Consider the following 6,868-nt stretch of genomic DNA (forward strand, 5'->3'; position numbering starts at 1 on the left):
CATTAAATATTATATGTCTATCTAAATAATCAATAAAAAATAATATTATTTAATATAAAATAGATTAAAAATAAAAAAGAGATTAACAAAATCAATTAACAAATTTCTTATCTTAGGTCGCCAGAATATTTGAAAAATCAATTAACAAAGTTCTTATATTGCTATATTTATTGTGTTATATGTCGAACTAATAGTCAATAAAAAAATAATATTATCCAATGTAAAATAGATTACAAATAAATAAAGCTAACAAAATATGCGTGAGAATTTTTAATAATATTATCCAATGTAAAATAGATTACAAATAAATAAAGCTAACAAAATATGCGTGAGAATTTTTTATTCTACCATTGATAGGTATAGATTTTTTTTTGTATCTTTTATATGTTAATCATGTGACAAACAAATAATATTAAATTAATTAATTTTTTGCAATATAATTTAGAAAATTGATAAATGTCAAATCAAGTACTCTATATAATTAAATATCAAATTCAATACTCTGCCTAATTAATAGTTTAGATAGTTTAGGAAATTAACATATTAATGTTTTTAAGCGAACTTTCTTGCATCTCTTGTATACATGTCAATCAAATAAATTGGCTAATATTCAAAATAAATAATATTATAGTAGACAAAATTAATAATTTAATTTAGTTTAAAAGTAAATATTGATGTACTTAAATATCAAATATAATACTCTACATAATCAATATATTAGAAAATAAAAAAATATTACAAAGCAATTTAAAAAGAAAATATAAGTTAACAAAATATTTATGGGACTTTTTTCATTCAATTATTAATATGTAAAGACATATCAAATAAAAAAATCGTTGTGCACTTATGAAGTGGAGGGTGTGACTTATGAAGTGGAGTACGAGAGTTTACAGTTGATTTGTGCTACTTGTGCACGGTATGGGCATGATAAATCGTTGTGCATGGAGAAGGAGTCCTTGGAAGGAAACATAAATTCCTTTGGTGATGGAAAAAATAATGAAGCCCCAACACTAGTGCCACACAACAATCATGAGATTCAAAAAGAGGCTGAATCAGAAGCTCGTGATTTGGGTGAGAAATTAGGAGTTGTTAAAGGGAAGGATGTGGTTACGGAATCATTGGCTCCTCACGTGCCTGATGGTCTTGTTAATGAGGCATGCATGGATGATGGAGAGGGATGGCAACAAGTGCTGCGTAAGAAAAAATTTACAATGGGCCAGTCATCAGGTTTGAAGGACCAAGATGGAAAGCAGCACAAGTTTAGTTCGAGAAGGGTTCCAAGGCCCAATTTGCATGGTGATGGAGGCAAATCAACTGGCATTAGGATGGGGAAGCAAAAAAAACATGAAATTGCGCCATCTCCATCGCGCAGAACTCCTGCACGTCGTGGAATTTCTCTACGGAAGCGTCCTCGGCCTTCCTCCTTGCAGAACTCGCCAGTTGATAAAAATGGTGGCACAACGGAGGAAACCTTAGTAGATGGAAACATGGCAAGTGCAGTGTCAGGGGGTCCAAAGGTGGCAATTATTGAGGATCAGAGTGTGCCAGTACCGCAGGACAAACCACCTATTGAGGTTGGTGATTCTGTTTAGAGTTTATGTTCTTATTTATTCTGTCCCTATTATTTATGGATAGTTTAAATATGATTGTTTGGAATATTAGGGGTGCTTCTAATAAGTTAGCCCGGGTGCATTGTAAGGAACTTGTTAGGAAATTTAGACCTGTTTTCTTTATTGTGGTTGAAACTCACTCCCCTTTTCAGCATTTAAAATTATTTTGGGAAAGGTTGGGGTATCACTCTGTTGGTATAGTAGAGGCACAAGGGCATAAGGGAGGTATTTGGTTTCTATCCTCTATGAAGGGTGTTTGTTGTAAGTTCATTGATGCTTTTGATCAGGGTGTTACTGTTGAGGTTCATTTTGATAATTTAATTTGGAGGTGTAGTGGTATTTATGACAATCCTCAATTTAATAAAAGGGTTCTCCTTTGGGATTATCTTGTTGCACAATCCATGGTTTTTCAAGGACCTTGGATTGTTCTTGGTGATTTTAATGAAGTCAAATTTTCTCATGAATCTAAGGGCTGTCAATTTTCTCATCAAAGAGCAGACATGTTTGCTACTTCATTAGGGGATAGTGGTTTGTTTGATCTGAAGACTATCGGGAGGCAATTTTCTTGGTACAGGAGGGTGAAAAATTATGTTGACGTGGCAAAAAAGCTTGATCGAGTCTGTATAAATAGTAGTTGATTATCTATCTTTCCAGAGGCTTATGCAGAAGTTTTAAATAGGCTTCAGTCTGATCATTGTCCTATTCTGGTGCGTTGTAAAGGTCGTCCTCAGCCTACAGGGAATCGACCTTTCCGATTTGTTGTTGCTTGGGCTACTCATCGTTCTCATTCCAAAGGTTGAATTACCGGTATCTATGAAAGATTTCAGGCCGATTAGTCTCTGCAATGTAGTTTACAAGATCATCACGAAGGTCCTTGTTAATAGGCTTCGTCCTCATCTTGCGGAGATTGTTGGCCCGCTTCAAGGAGGATTTATTCCGGGACGAGGAACTCCTGACAACATCATTATTTCTCAAGAAGTCCTCCATTTTATGAAAAAGACTAAATCAAAGAAAGGCACACTGGCCTTTAAGATTGATCTGGAGAAAGCTTATGACAGAGTTGACTGGAGGTTTTTAGCTCATACCCTTAAGAGCTTTGGTTTTCCTATTCCTACACTTAATTTGATTATGAATTGTGTCACTGCTTCTTCCTTATCTATTCTTTGGAATGGGAGTCGTCTGAATGGCTTTACTCCTAACCGAGGTCTTAGACAAGGAGACCCTATATCACCCTATCTTTTTGTGTTGTGTATGGAGCGACTGGCATGCTTTATTAGTCATCAGGTTGATTTGGGCTTGTGGGAGCCGGTTGCTATTTCTAGAGGGAGACCAAGAATATCCCATTTAATGTTTGCGGATGACTTGCTTCTATTCTGTAAAGCTACAAAGAGACAATTGCAAAATGTGATGTTGGTTTTAGAGACTTTTTGCAAAGCATCTGGGATGAAGATTAACGTGGAGAAGTCTAAAGCGCTTTGCTCCAAGAATGTCTCTGCAACAAGGAAAGAGGTTTTCACTGGGGTATCCTCTATCAGATTTGTCCAGGATTTGGGCAAGTATCTTGGAGTTACCCTTAGCCATTCTAGGGTGACTCGTTCAGCTTTCAATGGTGTCCTGGATAAGATTCGGAGGAGGCTAGCAAGCTGGAAATGGAGTTTACTCAATCGGGCTGGTAGACTCTGCTTGGTTAATTCTGTTGCCGCTGCTATTCCCACGTACCAGATGCAGGTCTCTATTTTTCCCAAAGGAATCATTAGTAAATTGGAGTCTATGATGAGGAATTTTCTTTGGAAAGGACAAGTTGATGGAAGAGGATTGAATCTTGTTAGTTGGAAGGTACTGGTTACTCCAAAAAAATATGGAGGTTTGGGGATTAGAGATCCTTATTGTGTAAATATTGCTCTTCTTGGGAAGCTAGTTTGGACTTTTTTCCAGCAGCCAAACAAGCTATGGGTCCAATTATTGGATGCCAAATACAGATCATCTCTATATGACTGTTTTAGTTATCCTAAGAACAAGGACTCTCCCATTTGGAGGTGTCTTTGCAAGGCTTGGAAAGTGTTGAAGGATGGGTTTGCTTGGTGTATTGGAGATTTGAACCAGAATTTTTGGTTTTCTAGCTGGAGGAGAGAAGGACGGTTATCTAATGAGATGGATTATGTCCACATTTCTGATTCGAATCTTCGGATACAGGATATTTGGTCGGTTGGTAGGTGGCATTTGGATACTCTTTATTCTCCTTTATCTCAAAATCTGAAAGATAATATTCTCTCTTACAATCCAGATGAACAAGCAGGTCCGGAAGTGGGTTGGTATTGGAGTGGGTCTGCTGCCAAAGTCTATGACTCACGCAATGGTTACTTGTGGTTGTGTAAGCAGCTGTTTGGTTGGGAGGAGAGGGAGAATTGGCTTAGGCTTTAGCGTCAGTTTGTTCCGGAAAAGCATAAGTTTTTGGCTTGGTTGTGTCTTAAGGAGGCTCTTCCTACTGCAAGTTTTCGCTTTAGAAGAGGGATGTTGTCATCGGATAGGTGTCCAAGATGTCTTTCTAGCCAGGAATCGGTTTTACATTGTATTCGGGATTGTTCCAAAGCTCAGCTTGTCTGGCATAGGTTGGATATTTCTTGTCATCCTTTGGATTTGAAGAACTGGTTCTTGTATCATAGCAGAGAGCACCCGTTCAAGTTCTTTTCGGGACTTTGGTGGATATGGCGAGTAAGGAATAATGACATCTTTAATCCCCATGAAACTTGGCCTCCGGAAAAAGTCATTTGTTTGGCATTAACTTCAGAAAAGGAGCTTAGAAATATTTTTGAATTACAACGTATGTCCCTTCCCTCTACTCTAAATGGTTTTTGGAATCCCCCATCCATTGGTACTTTTAAGATTAATTGTGATGCTAGTTATTTTGGTTCGGGTGATAGTGTTGGTTTTGCTTGTGTTATTAGAGATTGTAATGGGAGCTGGCAAAGGGGGTGTTTGGGAATGATTGAGAGTAATAGTATTCTCCAAGGAGAATTGTTTGCTATTTGGAGAGGATATCTCTTAGCTTGGGATGTGGGTCAACGAGATGTTATTTGTGAGACGGATTGTGTGGAAGCATTTAATCTTGTTACTCAAGATGGTTTTGGGTTTATTGATCCACTGGTGCTCAAAATAAGAGATATCATGCATTGGAATTGGCGTGTTGACTTTCGTTTGATTATGAGAGATGCAAACACGGTGGCAGATACTATGGCAAAGATGGCGATGAAGTTACAACTTTCGCATGTGGAGCTTCTTTCACCTTGGGAGGAGTTTAAGAAACGGGACAAACGGGACTGTCCCTCTATTTAAGCAGTTCCTTGTTTTGTTTCTTTTGTTTTTCTTTGTTTAATTTATTTCAGTCACCAAAAAAAAAAAATAAAAAAATCGTTTTCTTTCTACATCAAATTGATAAGATAAAAAAAATTGTTTCTTTTTACATTAAATGGATAAAAAAAAGACATAGTACTTTTTTTATACGTAAAATGTTTAGAATAAATTAAAAAGACAGAAAAATTACCGAAAATATAGATTAGATAAGTAAATTAAAGAGAAAAAAAAATATAAATGGATGTTATGCACGTGAAAGCAGCAAAATCGTCCAAAATTTGTAACTGAAGGCAATGGAAGATGACGGAGGCGAAGGTATCGAAGAAAAGAGAAGAACGAACAGTAAGAAAAATACAGAAAAGTAGAAACCAAACTAACATAGAGTTAAACTAAAGCAGGATGGTGAAGAATGTAAAAATATTGATATTCATTTTCGTTTTTTTTTTTTACTTATTAGCAATTTGCATACCATTTGCATTTTTTTGGAGATGTGTTATTATAGTTATAGGAGTAACAAAACGGTTTTTTTTAGTGGGAAGTTATTGAATTTTTCAAAACAAATTTTATGACTATTTTGTTCTTGTAATTTACTTTATGAAATGGTTTGTTATAAGGTTAATATAGTCTAAAAAAAATTGGACATTAAAGTCATAGTCAACCTTTTGTATTGACTTTATATATTGTTATAGATTATAGATTTATTTATTTATTTTAAAAATATAATTTTTTTAATTCTAAAAGTATTGGTATTTTTTTTTATTTAATTTATAGTGCAAATAATATTTTAGTTTATTTTATTTAATACCTAATAAATTTACATTCGAAATTTTTTTCACATGATTGAATTGAAACAGTGTTATTGTATGATTGACAATTTTAATTTTAATTTATACTGTAAATAGTAATATTTTATTTCATTAGTTACCTGATAAATTAAAAGAGATATAAGAATTTGGTGTCCAATTATTTTTTTATTTTACTTCTATCACTATAACCTAAAACAATCGAAGCAATTATCGTTAATTACTATATTCTCCTATTTTATTTATTAATTATTCTTATAGTTTGATATTTAAAAATAGAAAAAATAAACATTCTCATTTCTTTAGTTTTTTTACTATTTATAGAAAAATGTAAGCCTATTCAGGTTCAAATTCATATTTTGGTATACCACTTAAAAAAAATGAAGACAAATATAAAAATTCATGATATTTAAGCAAAATTATCTTTTGTAAATAAGTAACATGTATTTTGATTTATATATACTCTTTTTAAATTAGGATAATATTATTATCATTATTTTGAACTATGTTTTTTCTTATCTCTTTATTGTATGCTTTTATAAGAGATAATACTCAATTTGGTTCCTAAACTTACACGCGAGTCTCAATTTAGTCTCTGAGGTTTCAATTGCCTCTATTTAGTCTCCGAAGTTTATAAATGTGCCTCATATTAGTCTCTGAGACCATTTTTAGTATAAAAACGTTAATAGAGCGTGTTGTAGACTATCACACGTCACGTTAAAACTTGTAAAATGATGCAGTTTTAGTTTTGACATTTAAATAGCTCAAAAACGGTATTGTATTACTTATTTTGTTAGGTAAAATTTTAATAAACACAATTTAGGATGTTGTTTTTAGGTTATTTAAGTGCCAAAACTAAAACGACATCATTTTACAAAGTTTAGTGTGGCATCCGGCTGTTACGACAGTATTTCGTTAAGATTTGTACGTTGAAAATTGTTTCAAGGACTAAATAGAGGCAATTGAAATTTCAGGAACTAAATTAAGATTCGCATGTAATTTCAGGGACCAAATTGAGTATTATCTCCTTTTATAATTTAACATTTTAAAAATTTTTTATAGTAATTTTATGTTTAAAAAAATATGATATAAATAAAATCACGT

At 33.5% G+C, this 6,868-nt stretch overlaps 2 long non-coding RNA genes across 2 annotated transcripts in view; one reads left to right on the forward strand and one right to left on the reverse strand.

The window, feature by feature from the left end:
* Window positions 1-1,384, forward strand: part of LOC110263585 — a 9,085-nt gene extending 7,701 nt beyond the window's left edge. The window contains exon 3 of the long non-coding RNA XR_002349410.1: window positions 1,373-1,384. This is a non-coding gene — a long non-coding RNA (uncharacterized LOC110263585). The remainder of the gene's footprint in view (window positions 1-1,372) is intronic.
* The window catches only part of LOC110263586, an 11,285-nt gene that overhangs the window by 2,729 nt on the left and 1,688 nt on the right, over window positions 1-6,868 (reverse strand). Inside the window, exon 2 of the long non-coding RNA XR_002349411.1 lies at window positions 1,131-1,134. This is a non-coding gene — a long non-coding RNA (uncharacterized LOC110263586). The remainder of the gene's footprint in view (window positions 1-1,130; window positions 1,135-6,868) is intronic.

The sequence above is a fragment of the Arachis ipaensis genome, chromosome B06 (genome assembly GCF_000816755.2).
Source record: "Arachis ipaensis cultivar K30076 chromosome B06, Araip1.1, whole genome shotgun sequence".
In the NCBI taxonomy this organism is placed as follows: Eukaryota; Viridiplantae; Streptophyta; class Magnoliopsida; order Fabales; family Fabaceae; genus Arachis; species Arachis ipaensis.